Below are 17,964 nucleotides of genomic sequence, written 5' to 3'. Positions count from 1 at the left end.
ATTTCCCATGGGAGCGGGACACCCCCCCCCCCATCGGCATTCTGAAGGCTACTTAGCCTACTTTGTTCCAGATGTGTTCTTTTTTCCACGTATTGCACAATTACGTGGGTATTGAGTGCACAAATGCGCAGAAAAATAGAGTATGCAGTGGGGGTTTTTTCCGCACCTGCGCAAAAACACATGATTGAGTTTCATTGGTTCTATTTTCTGTGTTGGGCATGCAAACACGCTTGTGTATTGGAAAACTTTCTGAGTGCAGCGAAATGGGGAAAATGCAGATGAGCCATTTTTGTTGGGAGGATGTTTTTAGGGAATCCGCAGCGCAGGAAACATTTGGCGCATAGAGACGGAATTATAACAGAATTAAACAGATTCTGTTTTCCCCCCATTTTTTTAAATAGGGGGTTAAAAAATGGAATTCTGCGCTATCTGTTCTGTTTAAAAAACGGAAACCAAATGGAACGAAAGCGAAATGAAAGCCTCGCATTTACTGTCCTTTTTTTTAATAAGCCACGTTGAAATCAATGGGGGGAAGATGAATCGGTGTAATTCCATGTAAATTTCATCTCTCTGCTCTGAAAACGGAACAGAGAAACGGAAACCCTGAATAAAAGCAAAACCCTTGCGTGAACGTCTCGCAGCACTTCGGGGAAGCAGCAGGCTGCGGTGGAGGATGGTGAAGTGTTTCCTATTGTTTTCAATGGGAAAATTCGCGTGCGCCTAGTGGCGTTGCCAGCCTCATTGAAAACAATGAGCGATGCGAGGGCACGCCAAAGATGGGCTTACTGGCTGATAAGATTCTACATCATCAAAGGGTTTTACCGTGAGGCTGCCTTCACACTGGCGAGAAAATCATGCGATTTTTGAGCGATGCGAGAAGACGCAGAATTATGAAATCCATGCTTTTCAATGACTTCATTCCCATCTGCGATGTTTTCTATCATGGGATTGGTAAATCGCGGCATGTCCTATCTTTCTGCTTTTTTTTCTCGGCCATGTTTCCCTATAGAGCCTCCGATTTATCGTAAGGAACGAACTTGCGATGTTTGTGCGATGCAATGCATTTTTAACATGACCAGCTCCTGTTGTCGTCTATCACACAAGAAAAACGCAGGCTGCTGCGATGCGATGAGTTTCAAGGAAAAGGCATCACCGACGCTTAAACATCGCACGAGCAATTATGCGATATTACCACGATTTTCTGGCAGCTTTATCGCGTTCACTAGTGTGAAGGAGCCCTATGGGTGTTCGCACCAAAGTGTTCTTTGAGACGGCAGTTCTACTGTGACACACTCATGACTTTGTGTGGCCCGGGTGTAACGGATGACAAGAGATAAAATGAAATGCCATCATTTTGGCTTTGGGATCTCGTGTATTACCAACATAACGAGTTTCCCCCCGGTGCCCGATATTCACTACAACCCACTGCAATTTAAAGTAAAAAATAATTCTCTCCCAGCCAAATTTGCTAATTGCATTATTGTAGGAGGACTGAGTAGGTGGCAAATAATGTTTATTGGAAAATGTAGCTGCAGTAAAGTGGCCAGAAAGCTGTTTACTGTAGAGTTCATTATGCTGCAGTTATTAAAAAGACTTATTTAAAGACACGCTGTCATCTTTTTGCACGCCTCTCTGAGAGCGGCATAAGGCAGTGACAGCCACTCGTCTGCTGGGTGGATCTGTGCAGGAGTTTTGGAGAAGCCTACATTTTGCTAGTCGCAGTTCATGCTTAGAGGACTACTTAGGGCTCATGCCTACGGCCGTCGCAGAATTCCGCCGCGGGAGCACCGCGTTTTTCCGCGGTCTCCATTACTACTATGTTAATGGAGACCTCCTGCGGCGGAAATCCGTGGGAAATAGAACATGCCGTGATTTGTTTCCCGCGGCGGAAATCCATGGTAAAATTCCCTGTGTTGGTATTGGCAGGTTAGGTTCAATATAACCTAATTGCCGAGGACTTACGCGGCAGGAACAGCAGTAAAAATCTGGTCATGGGCATTAGCCCTTAAAGTAGTCCTGGATACTAATAAACTGCAGGCTAGGTACACCCACCCCGTCCAGCCCTCCAGCCAATGAATGTCTGCCTATTACTGTGCATAGAGAGAGAGCTGCCAATCATTGGGTGGAGGGCAGGGTGGGTGTGGCTCTTGAATATGCAGGACTAGTTCTGTGCCTGGCTGCTAGTAATTAAATGCAAGTTTCTCCCAAACTCCTGCACAGATACACACAGCAGACATATCGCTTCCTTGTAACTGAGTTCTTAAACTCCGCCACCAGCAAGCGATTGCTCGGATTGGTTCTCAAGCGCCGCGGCTCAGCCAATCAATGCAGCACTCAAAGAACCAATCACAGCCATCCTCACCATTATTCATTGTGGATTTTGGTGCAAAATACACCCCCTTATTTCAAAAGGTGGAATCCGCATCGCAAATCCTCAGCAGCTAATTTACATGCTGTAGATTTAAACTCGGCACTGCATGTCATTTTTTGCACGGATTTTGAGCAGATTTTCTCCACAACGCGAGAATGAGATTTTGAAACCCTCAGTCACTTTGCTACCACTATAAATGCTGCCCTGTGTAGCCATACCCTTTCACTTCTTGGGGCTTTTTGCACGGGTCTGCTCTGCGGACACACTGACTCTATGCCTGCTCTTCCCTTTACCTGGGTGGGCTCCGGTTCAGAGCTATGCAGGTAGCCCCATGACACTTCCACGCTGAGGTACGCAGATGCACAGTGTATTGTCCACGTAGAAGAAAAAAAATCGCAAGCACATTAGAAAGTTGCCCAACCCTTTAATGTGAATGCAAACGCCTAGACCATTGACTTTCCATAGAGATCAATGAAGTCCGTCCGCACAGAATCCGCGCTAAAATAGAGCATGCTTCGATCTTTTTTTTTCTGCTTGAAAAAAAAAAATCGCAAATCACATTTGCATGTCTGCTCGAAACTGCAGAAGTTAATGCCTTTCAATGGGCGAACATTACAGCAGATCGTCCGCGTAGGAGCCGATCCTGGATTCTGCCATTTAAATCCGTCCGTATGCTGGCGGCCTTAGGCTCAGTAGACTTCGGCTCTGAACCTTTTGTCAGCAGCATAATTGGAGAAGATTTATACCAGTGGCACCAACTGCATGCTATGATCTAGCTTTACAATGGCCCTCTGTTTAGGCGATTGCAGCATTCCTGCTTTCCTATACAGTTGGAAAAGGTATAGCAATGATTCCTACTCCACTAGAGGCCAAAAGAACACCCTTTGTTGTCTAAACAGTCTTCTAGATATATTTACCATATACACCAGGCGCTTTTCTTCTAGTATGTACACTAAACCTAGAGCTGAGATGTAATGTGTGCTGAGCCCTAGGGTGTCTTCACGGTGCATTGTCTGTTGCAGGCATACCTTGAGGATTCCGACTTAAGGCCCATTTAGAAGGGACGAGTGTTGGGCAAACGATGCCCGACACTTGTCCCCGCACCTACTCGCATATATACTGCGTAGTATCGCTGGCTCACAGTGGGGTAGCTGCAGGAGATTTCATTCCTCGCGCTCCCCCGCCCCTCTCCATTCACTTAAAGGGGTTGTCCCGCGAAACAAAGTTGGGGTATACACTTCTGTATGGCCATATTAATGCACTTTGTAATGTACATTGTGCATTAATTATGAGCCATACAGAAGTTATTCACTTACCTGTTCCGTTGCTGGCGTCCCCGTCTCCATGGTGCCGTCTAATTTTCAGCGTCTAATCGCCCGATTAGACGCGCTTGCGCAGTCCGGTCTTCTCCGTGTTGAATTGGGCTGCTCGTGCTGGAGAGCTGCTCCTCGTAGCTCCGCCCCGTCTTGTGTGCCGATTCCAGCCAATCAGGAGGCTGGAATCGGCAATGGACCGCACAGAAGACCTGCGGTCCACCGAGGGTGAAGATCCCGGTGGCCATCTTCACAAGGTAGGTAAGAAGTCACCGGAGCGCGGGGATTCGGGTAAGTACTATCCGGTTTTTTTTTTCAACACATGCATCGGGTTTGTCTTGCGCCGAACGGGGGGGCTATTGAAAAAAAAACAACCCGTTTCGGCGCGGGACAACCCCTTTAACATAGCGGCCGTTCAGTACTGAACAGCTGCTACTGACACTGAGTGATCAGCTATCTGCTCATTACCCATCGTTTATGCAGCTTAGTCGTTTTGCTTCCGCCATGTAAAGATACCTTTAGACATTTTTTTTTTAGACATTCATGGCGTACCGCTAGGATATGGCATCAAATTCCTGCTGGGGGGGCTAGACCGCTGTTACCATTCTGATCACTAGATTGAACTGACAATGGCAAACAATGTGATCTCAGGAAAAAGCCGGGCGAACCGGATATGTGCCCAAAGGGTACAGCACTTTGTTCAAGTGATGAAGCATTAAAGGGAAAGGCCTGCTTGTTGTTTTGCTGTTGGCTATTCAGAATATAGTCCGAAACCATCAACATAAGACATTTGGGAAAGCCTTTCTTTCCCACCACTGAATCAGCACTTGAATGAGGCGATGTACAATACCAGGCGTAGCAATGAAAGAAAAGCCAGACTCTTTTATCTTTGTAAGACAACCTCTTTGGCTGTGTCTAGAGGACGAAATCCGCATTGGAAAAATCATACACAGATTTCAATGAACATCTATGTGTTTGCCTCAGACGTCTGACTTGGATGTAACGATGTCGCATAATTGTTCATGAATTAGCTCAGTTTCAACAGGGGAAATCTATGGGTTTTCACACAAATTCTGTACATCAAGAAGGGACGTCAGGAGTTTTTTCATACGCAGATTTTAAATGACAGTGCTTAATGTTGGCCATGGGTGGCTTGGGTAAAAAAATACAGAAAAGATCGATGTAACATCACTCAATACCCATTGGTCGTTGTCTGATGGCGTGTTACTGTGGACGAGGTGCTGCTGCAACCCATGGCCATTATGTCACTTCTCTGTGGGCTACTCTTCACAACAGATGGAGTAAGATTGGCTGCAGAAGCAGAATTCCCTCATTATAAGGACTTATTCACACGGGCGAGAATCTTGGCGAGTTTTGTGCGTTGCGAGACACACAAATATTAACTCCAGTCTTTTGAATTGACTTATTCAGATGAGCGATTTTTTTTTCCCTTGCGGTGATGCTGTGAGGATAGAAATCGCAGCATCTTATCTTTTGACGTTCTTTCGGAACGCTTTGCCCATTATTTACAATGGGACATTAAGAGACATCGCATGGCGCTCACATGCTGTGTGGTGTGCATGTGAATGCGATGCGATGTTTCCCATTGAAGCCTTCCTCTGGATCAACATGGGGAGGTGGAAACAGGCTCAACTGGATGGACATTTGCCTTTGTTCAGCCTAGCTTACTATGTAATAAGAAACACTTGCTTTCTTCTGCCTTGTGTGAAACACGCCCCTGAGGAACTCAATTTCACAGAAATGATGCAAAGTATTTTTGTTACCATGCAGGGCGGCACGGGGTCCCGCGGTCGGCGCGCGTCGCTACGGCGTCGGCTCCGGCGGCCTGGAGCTCTGTGTCGGGGTTCTCCCAGTGGCTTGGGGCGGCTGGTGGGCGGCGGCGTGGGCGTGTCCGCCCATAGGGTGCCGCCCGCACTCCTCCGCTCTTCTTATACAGCAGTGGGTGGAGTTGCCTCCTCCCACTCCCCACCCCTGGGCGGAGCCTTGTGGTTAAAAGACTGGCAGTGAATTGAGCTCACTGCCAGTTATTGGTTCTACTTGCATCTAGCCAGTCTGTCTGCAGTTACCCTCAGCCAGTCCCTAGTTGCCGGTCAGCTCCATCTCCAGCCTTACTCTGCTTTGTAGTTCTGTTGGTCTGCTCCACCTGCCTCTTCTGTCGGCACTCTGTCCCTCTTTAGGTAAGTTCCATCTAGGTAGTCGCCAGGTCCCTAGCCAGAGCAGGGACCGCCGCCCAGTTGTCCGCCTGGGGTTAGCCAGGGCCGAGGCAAGTAGGCAGGGACAGTGGGGTGCGGGAAGTTCAGGGCACCCCACCTGGCGCTCGGGGGGCAGAGTGCCGTAACAATTTTTGAATTTAAAACGCCTTGCATCGGCGTGAAAAACGCACGTTGGCAAGCGCAATATCTGGCTGACTTTCTTGGCCCAATATCAAGCTTGCCTGTGCGAATGCAGCATAAGGGAGCCTTCACACATGCGAAAAAATTGGGGGATTTTCTCACAATGCGAGAGTGATTGAAAGCACGTGATTATGAAACAAATGATTTTCAATGGTTCCATTCTCATTTGCGATGTTTTCACTCATGCGATGCTGCGTGAAAAAAAATCGCAACATGTCCTATCTTATTGTGATATTGCCCATTGTTTCCAATGGCGCTGGCGGCAGTAGCGCCGGTCCCATTGAAAGCAAGGAGAGAGGATCGTGATCCCCTGCTGCAGCTATGACAGCTGCAGCAGGGGATTCCTTCAGCCCCGCAGGGATGTAAGGGTGTCGCATCCAGGGGTTTAAACCTGTTCTCAATGGGGCCGGCAGCAGCAGCAGCGCCAGCGACATTGAAAACATAGGGAGAACATCGCCATCTCCTTCCGCTGCTTTGACAGCCGTAGCAGGGGATTCCTTTTTACCTGTGGGGAGTCCCCTCATCACTGAACACTGTGACAGCAGGGGCAGGGTGTTCAGTGATGAGGAGACTCCCCGCGGGGATGAAGGAATCCCTTGCTGCTGCTGTCACAGTAGCGACAGGAGATTGCGATGTTCTCCAGTTACTTTAAATGGGGCTGGCACTGTTGCCACCCCATTGAAAGCAATGGGATGAAGGGAATCCCCGAAGTGATGCGAAGCTGTTTTCACATGAAAATGCCTCGCATCCAGGGGTCTTTAGAAGGTTTGCGAGAGCAATATCGGGCTGTAATCGCTCTCGCCAGTGTGCAGGGGCCCTTACAAGTGATTGTAAGTTCAAGTTCCCTGTGGAGACTTAAAAGAAATGTAGAAAAAGGTTAAACAAAATTATTAATTTTATTTTTAATTATTATCTAAAGTTAGCAAATGATTAAAAATATGTGTGTAGCTTAATAAAAACTATAGCTCACCCGCAAAAAACAAACAGTTACACAGCCCAATTCATAAAAAAAATGTAAATAGTATGGGCCTCAGAATATGGTGATTGTTGCGTTGCGATAAAAAAAAGGCTCCATAGGGAAAAAATACAACTTCACCTGCAAAAAATAAGCCATTGTATAGATATGTTAATGTAAAAATTAGGATTTTTGGAATGCGGGGATAAAAAGATGAAAAGAAAAATTTCTTGTCTTAAACCTATTTAAATTTTAGCTCACTATCTATAGTAAAACGATATTAAAGCCCTGTAGTTTTCACTCTGAACACTAAGGCCCAATGTCCACGGGCAGATTTTAATTATAAGATCCGTGCGATTCTCCTGCGCGGGGGGTCCGCACCTCTAGCCGCCCATAGGGATGTATTAGCATCAGCAAGACAATATAAAGCATGCAGATGTGATTTTTTTTTCCCGGCGCACGGATCGCAAGCGCGTGAAGAAATCGCAGCATTCTCCATTTTCCTGCGGATCCCGCAGAGACATCTTCCATTGAAGTCAATAGAAGACGTCTGATCTGCAGCACAGCCACAGCTGTCACTGTGGTCGTGCTGCGGATCCATATGAAAGAAGGAGATTTTGTTAAAAAAAACTGCACTGTGCATGCGGCCAGCACGTCACCGGCGCGTCAGCACGCATCCACCGTGCTGAAGAAAGTAGATCCGTCTGGCATGGAGGATATCTGCGCTGGATCTGGACAGGTAAGAAAATGTATTTTTCTCCCCATGTCCGCGGGCACTGCTGGGTTCCGCTGCTTGATTCAGCGGTGGAATCCCTGTGTGCAAGTGGACATGAGGCCTAAATCTAATAAAAGCCTGGAACTTCCTGTTCTGTGGAGAAAAGTTTTCAGCAGCCGAATCATTATCCTGACAGGCGGGATTAGGTGCTTTTGCATCTAATTATTTATTGTTGGAACGAGGGAACAATATCAGAGTTCGCTCATTTAGCCTGTTTATACAGGTAGACACTGGTGTTGCTACAGGGGTTGCAATTGTGACTTGAGTCCATGGGGTACAGCTAGCGCTTAGCTATTCATTCATTCATTCATGAATAGCTAAGTACTAGCTGTAATTGGCTGAGCGCTCAGCCAATCAGCACAGTTCTTTCAGGAGCCTGAAAGTGCTGGACAGCAGTGTCGGGGAGCCAGCCGGAGGACGTGTCTGAGCGGCTGAGAGGTGAGTAATTTTTTTTTTGCTTTTTTTAACCAGTTAATGATGATTTTCAGAGAAGGGCTTATATTTCAAGCCCTTCCCCGAAAATCATACTGCGGGGCTTGCCAGAAACCACTACTTTCAATGGGATCGGCAGCAGTGCCGATCCCATTGAAAGCAATGGGATCTGCGCGGTGGCAGAATCTGTGAAGCCGAGAAAGGGGAGAATGCCGTGCAGTCAATCATGAACAGGGGGAGTCAACCGCCTGTCATAGACGTTCTATCTTGGATCCACCTGTTGTTCAGGTGGCGTCAAGATACACTAATACCAGAATAATGTTATCATGTCATTTTTGTTGCAGTTTGTGCGCCGTAGAAACAAGACGCACTGAAAGATGGAGAAATTAATTTTTTTCTTCATTTTATTCCACTTAGAACTTTTTAAAAGTTTTTCAGTACATTTTATGGTACATTAAATAGCACCGTTAAAAAATACAACTCGCTCCGCAAAAAACAAGCCCTCATACAGCTGTGTTGATGGGTAAATCAAAGCGTTACGATTTCTTAAAACGAAAAAAATGCTTTGTCATTAAGGGATTAAATAACTTGAAAATCAGACGCAATACTATATTTCAGTTTTACCAGTGTACTCGGCAGGTTTTTATTTTACAGAAATATATCAATTACTTTTTTGTTACGAACATTTTTTAAAAATTTGTTGCACGGGGTAATCGTTCCGTGTAAAAGGGCCTTTACAATGAAATAACATCTGTATATGCGATAAGACAGGATCCACCATTCACAACAGGTGAAGATCAGATTATCTATTCATCTCCCTACAGAGGCATGTGTGCACATGTCTAGAACACATCTAGACCCCTGCTGATCATGTATTTATGATGTGACCTGAGGATAAGTCACCATTAGAAAATAAATCACAAAACTCCAAAATAACCTGTGCTTTGTGTGAAAAAAAAAATCTATATATATACTCACCTCTCTGCCGCTGCCGTGTAAGTATTCCCTGTGGCACTGTCACAGTGTTCAGTGACAAGGGAACTCCCCGCGGGGAGTAAAGAATCAGCTATCACAGCTGTGGCAGAGGATCACAATGTTCACCCATTGCTTTCAATGGGACCGACGCTTCTGCAGTCCCATTGAAAGCAATGGGCTGACGGCAACCCCTGCAGGGATTTTCGGCCAGGGGCTTTAAATATAGGCCTTTCCCTGAAAATCATCCCTAGAATGTGTTAAAAAAATAAAAAAAAAAGATATACTCACCTCTTCTCAGCTGCCGGGGCTTAGGCACGTCCAGCCTGTCTTCTCCCTGCATTGCTGTGTCTCTCTTTCAGCAGGCAGAGATTTAAAATCCCGCCTACTAAAAGGGCTGTATCTGATTGGCTGAGCGGTAAGTATATATTTTTTTAAAATTTTTTAACACATTCTAGGAATGATTTTCAGGGAAGGGCTTATATTTTAAGCCCTTCCCTGAAAATCCCAGCAGGTCTTGCCGGCAGCCCATTGCTTTCAATGGTACTGCAGAAGCTACGATCCCATTGAAAGCAATGGGAGAACATCGCAATCCTCTGCCACAGCTGTGACAGCTTTTGCAGGGGATTCTTTACTCCCCACAGGGAGTCCCCTTGTCACTGAACACTGTAATAGTGTTGTCACAGTGTTCAGTGATAAGGGGACTCCCCGCGGGGAATATTTACACGCACCACAGACCTATGGTGCACGCATGTCCTATCTTTGACAGTTATGTTCGTTTGCACGCCTTTAAAACACAGACATGTGAACACACCATATGGAACCAATGGCTCTAATAAACGCATGGTTTTGCGTGCACATAGACACGCTCGTCTGAATCGACCCTAACTCATCCATTGGTGTGTTTTTTTGTTTTTAGATGAAAATACTCTAAAACAGACGTTCAATATTGGAGACAAACTGATGGGATTGCTATCAGAGAGGCCTATAAAACCTCTGACATAACACAATTTCCCGTTTTAGTGCCAGTCTATAAACTCATATATAAAAGAGAAAATAATGAAAGTATTTTATTCTACTCAGTGCTGCAGATTTGCTATAAAAAACTTTTAGGATTAAGTTTTAAATCCCGACAGATCCTGCACAATAGTTTCCATGGATGTCAGGGAGACATTTACATACCTCAGACATCTCAGAAGAATGTGGGCAGTGTGTCAAGGTGTGCGCTCTGCTATTCATATACTGTATAATGAGGTATGTATTGAGGTCATAAACATTTTTGCCAGCTAGTTCACAGGAAAGATGCAATTAGGGAGGAATTTAAGGTGATGTATGCGGCTGAAATAAGTGGCTGCATTATAAATGCACAAATAACCTATAATTAATATAGTAAACGTGAATGGTGCCTTAAAGCCAAACATTGATTGATATTGTTAAGGAATGCCTTATACATGACATTCTACACCAGTACAGTTGGCACCTTGTTGTAGAATGAATGTCAGAACCTCTTGCACTGGCTTACAAATCTTCTGAACAACTCCAATTACATTGTGCTTTCATGCGTCCCTGGTGGTCAGAAATGATTCTAGCCTTTCAGGTTCCCAGGAATGAATTGAACTGGATAGTACACCTCAAACTATGGATGGGAAGGATCAGCAGGTATAAGTGTTGTGCCCAGAGTGGCATGACAAATGTTCACAACAGCATAGGACACCAGTACTGAGATATAGCACATTTCTAAAGCTATTTACGACACTTTCTGGTGTAAAGAAGTCGTACATTTTTGTACAACAATTTTTAACTTTGTAGGTTTCTACACCGGCCCTGCCAATTTTTCAAAAGAGGGCGAGTTTGTCAGGAGGGAATGTGGCCTCCTCGACTGACCGATTCATGCATAGTTTATGCCAGAAACTGGCTTAGGCTGCCTGTACACGGGCGTTGCGGTATGCTGCGGAGGATCTCCGCTGCCCAGGAGCCGGCAGACGGATCTCCGCTGTCAGCCTATCTGACAGATAGGCTGACCGCGGAGAATCGTGGCAATTCCGGCTGTGGAAAGCCCTAAATTATATCAGAAATATGGACCAGGTCCGTCCATTTCTGAGTAGGCGCACAGAGCTGCCAGGATACACCGAATGCATGAAGAGGAGTTTGCATCGAAATGTATTCAGCGCACATGTGCCAGTGTGGGGAAAATCATACTGAGCTCGGCATTGCAAATGCTGGGCTTAGTAAATTATTTCATAGTATTGCCCATAGTGCCAGTCTCATATTAGCCACCAAAGTGCCATACTCATTATTATGATAGCATTACAGTAAAGTACAATACACCTGCCGCAACCGAGCATACACAGAGGAGATGGCAGGGGAAGAGATAACACTTGTCACGATGGCTCTACCAAACTCCTCCCCTGAGGGACACGTGCAGCCTGAGCCAATGCACCGCTAGGCCTCTTCCAGGCAACGCTGGGACAGCAGTTACCTGTTTATTGGTGTAATGGACTCGAAAAGTTGTCACTCGTGACATCATTGTTCCTTCACACCGTTGGTTGTCCAGCTGGAAAAATAATAGAGTCCACACACAGTTATATTTGAATACCTCAATCATTGGAAAGGGGCAGTGGCTGGAACTTTACTTCTACAATGCAAACTTCACACACCAGTACAGGAAGAACAGTTTAGAAAAGGTCAGGAAAGAGAACACAGGATGACACCAGGCCTACATACTCCGCTCCTGGACAGACACGCATACTTCGGGACACAGGATGAAACTGGGCCTACAGGCTTAATTATCTGTATGACTCCGCTCCTGATCAAACACATCGGAGGTGGACACAACACTCCACTGACACTCCCTTGCAGTTAGTAGATTGAACACTAGCTCTCTAGGTAGGGGTCCTTGGATGGAAACATCAGTATACCCTTCCTCAGCTTCCATTCTTCACCACATGATGGTTGAAGGTACCCCCATGTGGCTGGCACTCTCCAACCACACTCTACAGTTGAAGCAATGGAACTTTGACTCTGCCTGACTCCTTTTGGCTTGCACTCATATTTATACCTTTCATACCCATGTGACAAGACATTTTGATACATTTTCCAGACATATCCCAGACATTTACAGACATTAACCTCTTACATGCTGCAGTTGTGCAATAGACATAACTAAAGACAAGACAATTTGCACAGTGCATCTACACTGAAGACATGACATGCATGACTATTATGGAGGGGCCAGATATATAGACTTCGGGCCACTACACACCTTTTCATGCTCCTCCACTAAAAATTTATTGTAAATAAAATATATGCGCTGTGAACTACTTATTAGTTTAGATACAATTATCTGAACTAGGTATTATCCTATATATTATGGGGCTTATTTACTATTCAAAAAACAACTTTTATGGCGCAAATTACACCACAAAACTGTCTTACGTGCTTGCACCACATTTAATATGTGTTTTTAGACACTTTTCAACAGTTTTTCCAAATGGTCCAAAAAAGGAGCATGGCCTAAGTTGCGCCAAATTACTAAACTAAGCCAACTAATAGGTGATCTAAACTTACACTAGACAGTCTTAAAATTCAACAGATTTATCATTAAGCAGAGCGACTATGATTAAACTGGAGCATTTCAAGACTGTCTAATTTACGTTTGCACTGTCTAAGGCCTCATGCCCATGGGCACGCACGGTGGAATCCCGCAGTTATGAAGCCAAAAATGATAGCATACTCACTTGTCCAGACACTGCGGGTCTCCCCTCCATCGCGGCCGGATGTTTTTTCTTCAGCATGGCGGATGTGCTGAGCACGCCGGCAGCCTGCCATGTGCATGCGCCGTGCACACTCCTTTTAAAATCTCCTGCTTTCCGACAGATCCACAGCACAGAACAATGACAGCTGCGGGTATGCCGTGGGCCCGGACGGCTTCCATTGACTTCAATGGAAGTCGCGGTAGCCGTCCGTACAGGAGATCCGCAGGAAAATGGAGCACACCGGAGAAAAAAATCACATCCGCATGCATTTATTTGCCCTGCGGATGCTAATGCATCTCTATGGGCTTCTGAAGGTGTGAATCTCCCGTGCGGGAGACACCCGTGGATTTTATAATTAAAATCTGCACGTTGACATTGGGCCTAAATTTTAGACAATATTAGTAAATAAGGTCCAATGTCTGTATATATATATCTTTAAATGTTATACTATTCTCCCAGCTATTAATTTGTGAAATAGATCGATGAAGAGGCAATTGGCAGCTGCTGATCCAGGCAACTGTGCATTCAGCCAACTGATCATGTGCTGTCTAATCATGTAACCACTGCAGCCAATCAATGGTCTTTTTCTGTAAAAACAGCTGATAGTTGGGGGAAACGGCTGAGGTACCCCCCATGATAAGCGCATGACTGGTTTGTCTGTAACATCAGAAGGTTTTCACTTTTTGGGCAAAGTTTTTTAATGCCTTCACCTTGTCAGCAGCCAGGAGCTTACATGAGCCAGGCATGTTAGCATGTAATGCTTTCATATTTATTCCTGAGCTGCTCTCTCTCATTAGAGATTAGATGTCTGTGCATCAGGAGTACTTTATGACTGATCCCTATTGTTGATACATGTTTAATGCAGAAGCAAACCTCGTAACTGCCAAATTCTACCCAGTCTGCCTCCATGGAAGTGCTTACCTCCGCTTATGGGTAAAGCTCTTCTCTAAGTGGTCCATCCTTGGTCATTGTTCTCTCAATGCTCCATGTAGATCTGATGATGCTGGCTTCATGATGGTGGATCAAAATCTTTATCTGCCATGCTAGTCAATTAATGTAAGAGCAACACAAACCTTTGTTAGTCATATTGTAACTACACTAACAGGATCCAGAGGAAGCTTGAGTGATGCGGCTTCTGAACTCCTCAGCCATATTTGTGGCCATACTTAAACAATAATTATGCTATGCTGCCTCAGGTAAAACTGCATGATTCATACATATGAGCTAGTTTAATATGCCATCTGTCATTGCTGATTTTTTAATAATGCAGAAATTGATGCACCTTAAATTAGTGAGAGACTAAGTTTATGAAACCTTCTGATATCTTAATTCCTGGTTTAATAATTTCTTAAGTTTCCTCTTCCATGGTAATTTCTTATGTTTTTACTTAAAAATGGCTGTGTAAAGTCTCCAAGCCTTCCCTAACTGAGGACAACATAGGACAGAGAGCGAAACATTGACCCTGGCGATACATACAGTAGTTTTTCATGGTTGGATCCTGTAATAATTTCCGGTAAAGAGCCATTTAACCCCTTGGAGCTGCAGGCTCTGTGGACACAACCCTGTTTTACAGCTCTGACGTGTCACTATGTGGGAGTAACTTTGGAATGCTTTTACTTTTTCATTGGATTCTGAGTTTGTTTTTTCATTGTACATGGTACTTTATATTAATGGTAAATTTTGGTTAATGTGTTTTCTGTTTGTTTATTTATAAAAAAAATACTAAGTTTACAGAAAATGTAGCAATTTTTTAAAGTCAGAAACACAGAGAAATTAGAAAAGGTATTTCGATTTGCAAACATTTTTTCTGTAACACGGCAGGGTTAGCAAATACAGGCACAATCCTCAAAAATAAAGGAGCACTTTGGGGATTTTGAGACATTTTGAGTGTTGCTCAAGAAACAATCCAAGGGGTGTTGTGAGTGTTCTGACTCCACAGAGGTTTTTAGAATTGGGCTTTGAAATTGAATACGTATGTAATTGAGTATAAGCCGAGACACCTAATTTTACCACAAAAAACTGGGAAAAATTATTGACTTGAGTATAAGCCTAGGGTGGGAAATACAGCAGCTACTGGCACTGCATACACGGGAATATTCTCTGCGGGAAATCTCCTTTTCACTGAATATTGACAGCATTGCCACAGTGTTCAGTGACAAGGGGGCTCCCCGTGGGGAGTAAAGAATCCCCTGCCACAGCTGTGACACCTGTGAATGAATGGCCGAGTGCTGCCTGTAATTTGGCTGAGCGCTGTGACTAATCACAGGCAGCGCTCAGCTGTCATTCAATGAATGGCTGAGCGCTGCCTGTGATTGGCTGAGCGCTCAGCCAATCAGACGCAGCCCTTTCAGCAGACGAGGATTTTAAATCCCCCACCTGCTGAAAGAACTTCAATAAAGTGACGGGACCCAAGCGGCTAGATGCGCTGAGCTCCGGCAGCGGCGGAGAGGTAAGTATAGATTTTTAAAATATTTTTACTACAACTATGGATGATTTTCAGGAAAGGACTTATATTTAAAGCCCTTCCCTGAAAATCACTGCAGGGGTTGCCGGCAGACCATTACTTTCAATAGGGCCGCCGGCAGTAGCTGCAGCCCCATTGAAAGCAATGGTGCACAGGACACTCACTCGAGTATAAGCCGAGGGGAGCAATTTCAGCACAAAAAATGTGCTGAAAAAGTCGGCTTATACTCAAGTATATACAGTTATTGTAATGTTTCCAAAAACATGTAGGCTTTTTATTTTAATGAGTGACAATAGGAGAAAAATCTCCCCACAATTGGTAACCCAATTCCTCCCAAATATGGAAATGCCCCTTATATCTATGCAAACTGTTGTTGGGGCACATGGCAGGGTTCAGAAGGGAATGAGTACTAACTGTTCTTGAATATCAATTGCCATGTCACATTTACAGGGCCTCTGAGGTCCTCTGTGGAACCCTCTAGAATGGTGATAAAACAGTAAGTCCGTCATTGTTCTAGATGTTTTGTTTTTATGGCATTCGTAGCACAGTATGACTTTTTTTTTTAGGTTTTACTACTTTTTCTCAATAAAAGTTTTTTTCATTGACATATTCAGAGAACCAGAACTTTAAAAGAAAAAAAAAAATTCCCATCTACAATTCTGTGTGAAAGCTTGTTTTTTTGTTGAATGATCCGATGTTTTCATTGGTACCATTTTGGGGTGCATACAGCTTTTTCATGACTTTTTATTGCATCAATAGGAGTCAAGCTGTACAAAACAATCTGCAACTCTGACTTGCTACGATTGCAGCAATACCAAATTTATATATATATATATATATAATTTTTTTTACTACTTTTGTACCATTAAAGCATTCAGCATAGAATTATTTTGAAGCCCAGCATATTCACATTTTTGTCTGTGGAGCTGTGCAAGGGCTTTTCTTTTGCTGGATGAGCCGACATGTTCTGGCATAGTTTATTTTTTTAAATTATACAACATTTACTGTGCCATATAAATGACATGATAATTTTATTTTGTGGCTTGATACAATTACAGTAATACCCAACTAGTTTCACATAGTTTTAGTTTGCTTGCTCCTTTTGCAGAATTCTTTTTTTACTAGATTTTGTCACCATATTTGGGGCAATAACTTTTTTTTATTTTTCCATCTAAGGAGTTGTATGAGAGCTTGTTTTTTGTAGGATGAGTTTATGCTTGCATTGGTACCATTTTGGGTTATAGATGACTTTTTTGTTTTATTCTGTGTTTTGGGCGCTGAGGTGTACGAAAACTGCAACTATGACATTGTTTATTCTTTTTTTTCCCCCACATTCCATTTACCATACTGCAAAATTGAAATGCTAAACTTCCTCGGGCAAGTAAAATTATTGGCAAAACCAAATTTAAAGAGTTTATTTTAACTAGTTTTCTACTAGTTTTGCAAAATAAAATTATCTTTCATAATAAAAAAATATTTTGTCATATTCAGTGAGCCATAACCAATTTAGTTTTACGTCTACAGAGGTGGATGGGGCTTGTTTTTTGCTGGATGAGATATTCGTTTCATTAGTACCATTTTTGGGTGTGCATGACTTTTTGATCGTTTTTGATTCCAGTTTTTGTCAGGCAGGATGATTAAAAACAGAAATTCTGGTATTATTATTTTTTTTAACCACGTGCACTATTTTATACTGCAGTTCTTTAGGAACACATAAATACCAAAATTGTGAGGTTTTTTTTATTTGCGTTTTCTGAGTCTTATTGGAAAAATGGATCTTCCAACTCAAAGTAACGTTTTTCTTCAGTTTAAGATGCAGCAGCAATCCAAACAGGAACATCAAAATAAAATCTGCCTGCACAGAAATGGAGCTCATTATTGACTGGTAGCTAGTTCTACCAGCCTAACAAAACAAACAAAACAAGTCCAGATATGAACCCTGTACTCCATATGGGATTTCGACACAGAGTAGCAGCTCCCACAGCTTTTGGAGTTTGTCTCCAGAGCAGACCAGCACTGCCCTTTTACAACCACCCCCATAAGCTACTCATTAATAAGCTAGCAGGTGAGTCTACCTTCTGCCTCACAAAATGATAGGAGCCATGGGAGAAATATACTTCCCATCCACTACAACTCCCACTGTTTTGGCACAGGGATTATAGAGGAATCGCACAATGATTGGTCGAGACTGATAGTACTGATTCCAAAACTAGACAGTACCATCAGGTTCTTTATGTGATATCTAAGTTTGATGCATATCCTATGGCCCGAGTAGACGGACTTATGGAGAGACTTAGTATGTTACATTACGACAATAGATTTGACCAAAGCTCACTGGCAGATCCCTATAACTAATATGGCAGAGGAAAAGACAGCCTTTTCCATGCCACATAGACTTTTCCAGTACAAAAATATGCCTTTTGCACTACACGGGTCCCGGTGACATTCCAGAGACTGACAGGATATTGAGACCCCACCAACATTATGCTGCCGCTTATTTGGACGATATAGTC

At 43.8% G+C, this 17,964-nt stretch overlaps 1 protein-coding gene across 1 annotated transcript in view; it reads right to left on the bottom strand.

Annotated features, from left to right (window-relative positions):
• Positions 1-14,017, bottom strand: part of ATOSA (atos homolog A) — a 66,282-nt gene extending 52,265 nt beyond the window's left edge. Inside the window, exon 1 of the mRNA XM_066592580.1 lies at positions 13,909-14,017. The gene's annotated coding sequence lies outside the window, so the exon portion shown is untranslated. The remainder of the gene's footprint in view (positions 1-13,908) is intronic.
• Positions 14,018-17,964: the final 3,947 nt, after the last annotated feature.

The sequence above is a fragment of the Eleutherodactylus coqui genome, chromosome 2 (genome assembly GCF_035609145.1).
Source record: "Eleutherodactylus coqui strain aEleCoq1 chromosome 2, aEleCoq1.hap1, whole genome shotgun sequence".
Lineage (NCBI taxonomy): Eukaryota > Metazoa > Chordata > Amphibia > Anura > Eleutherodactylidae > Eleutherodactylus > Eleutherodactylus coqui.
This window is presented reverse-complemented; position numbering and strand designations above follow the sequence as displayed.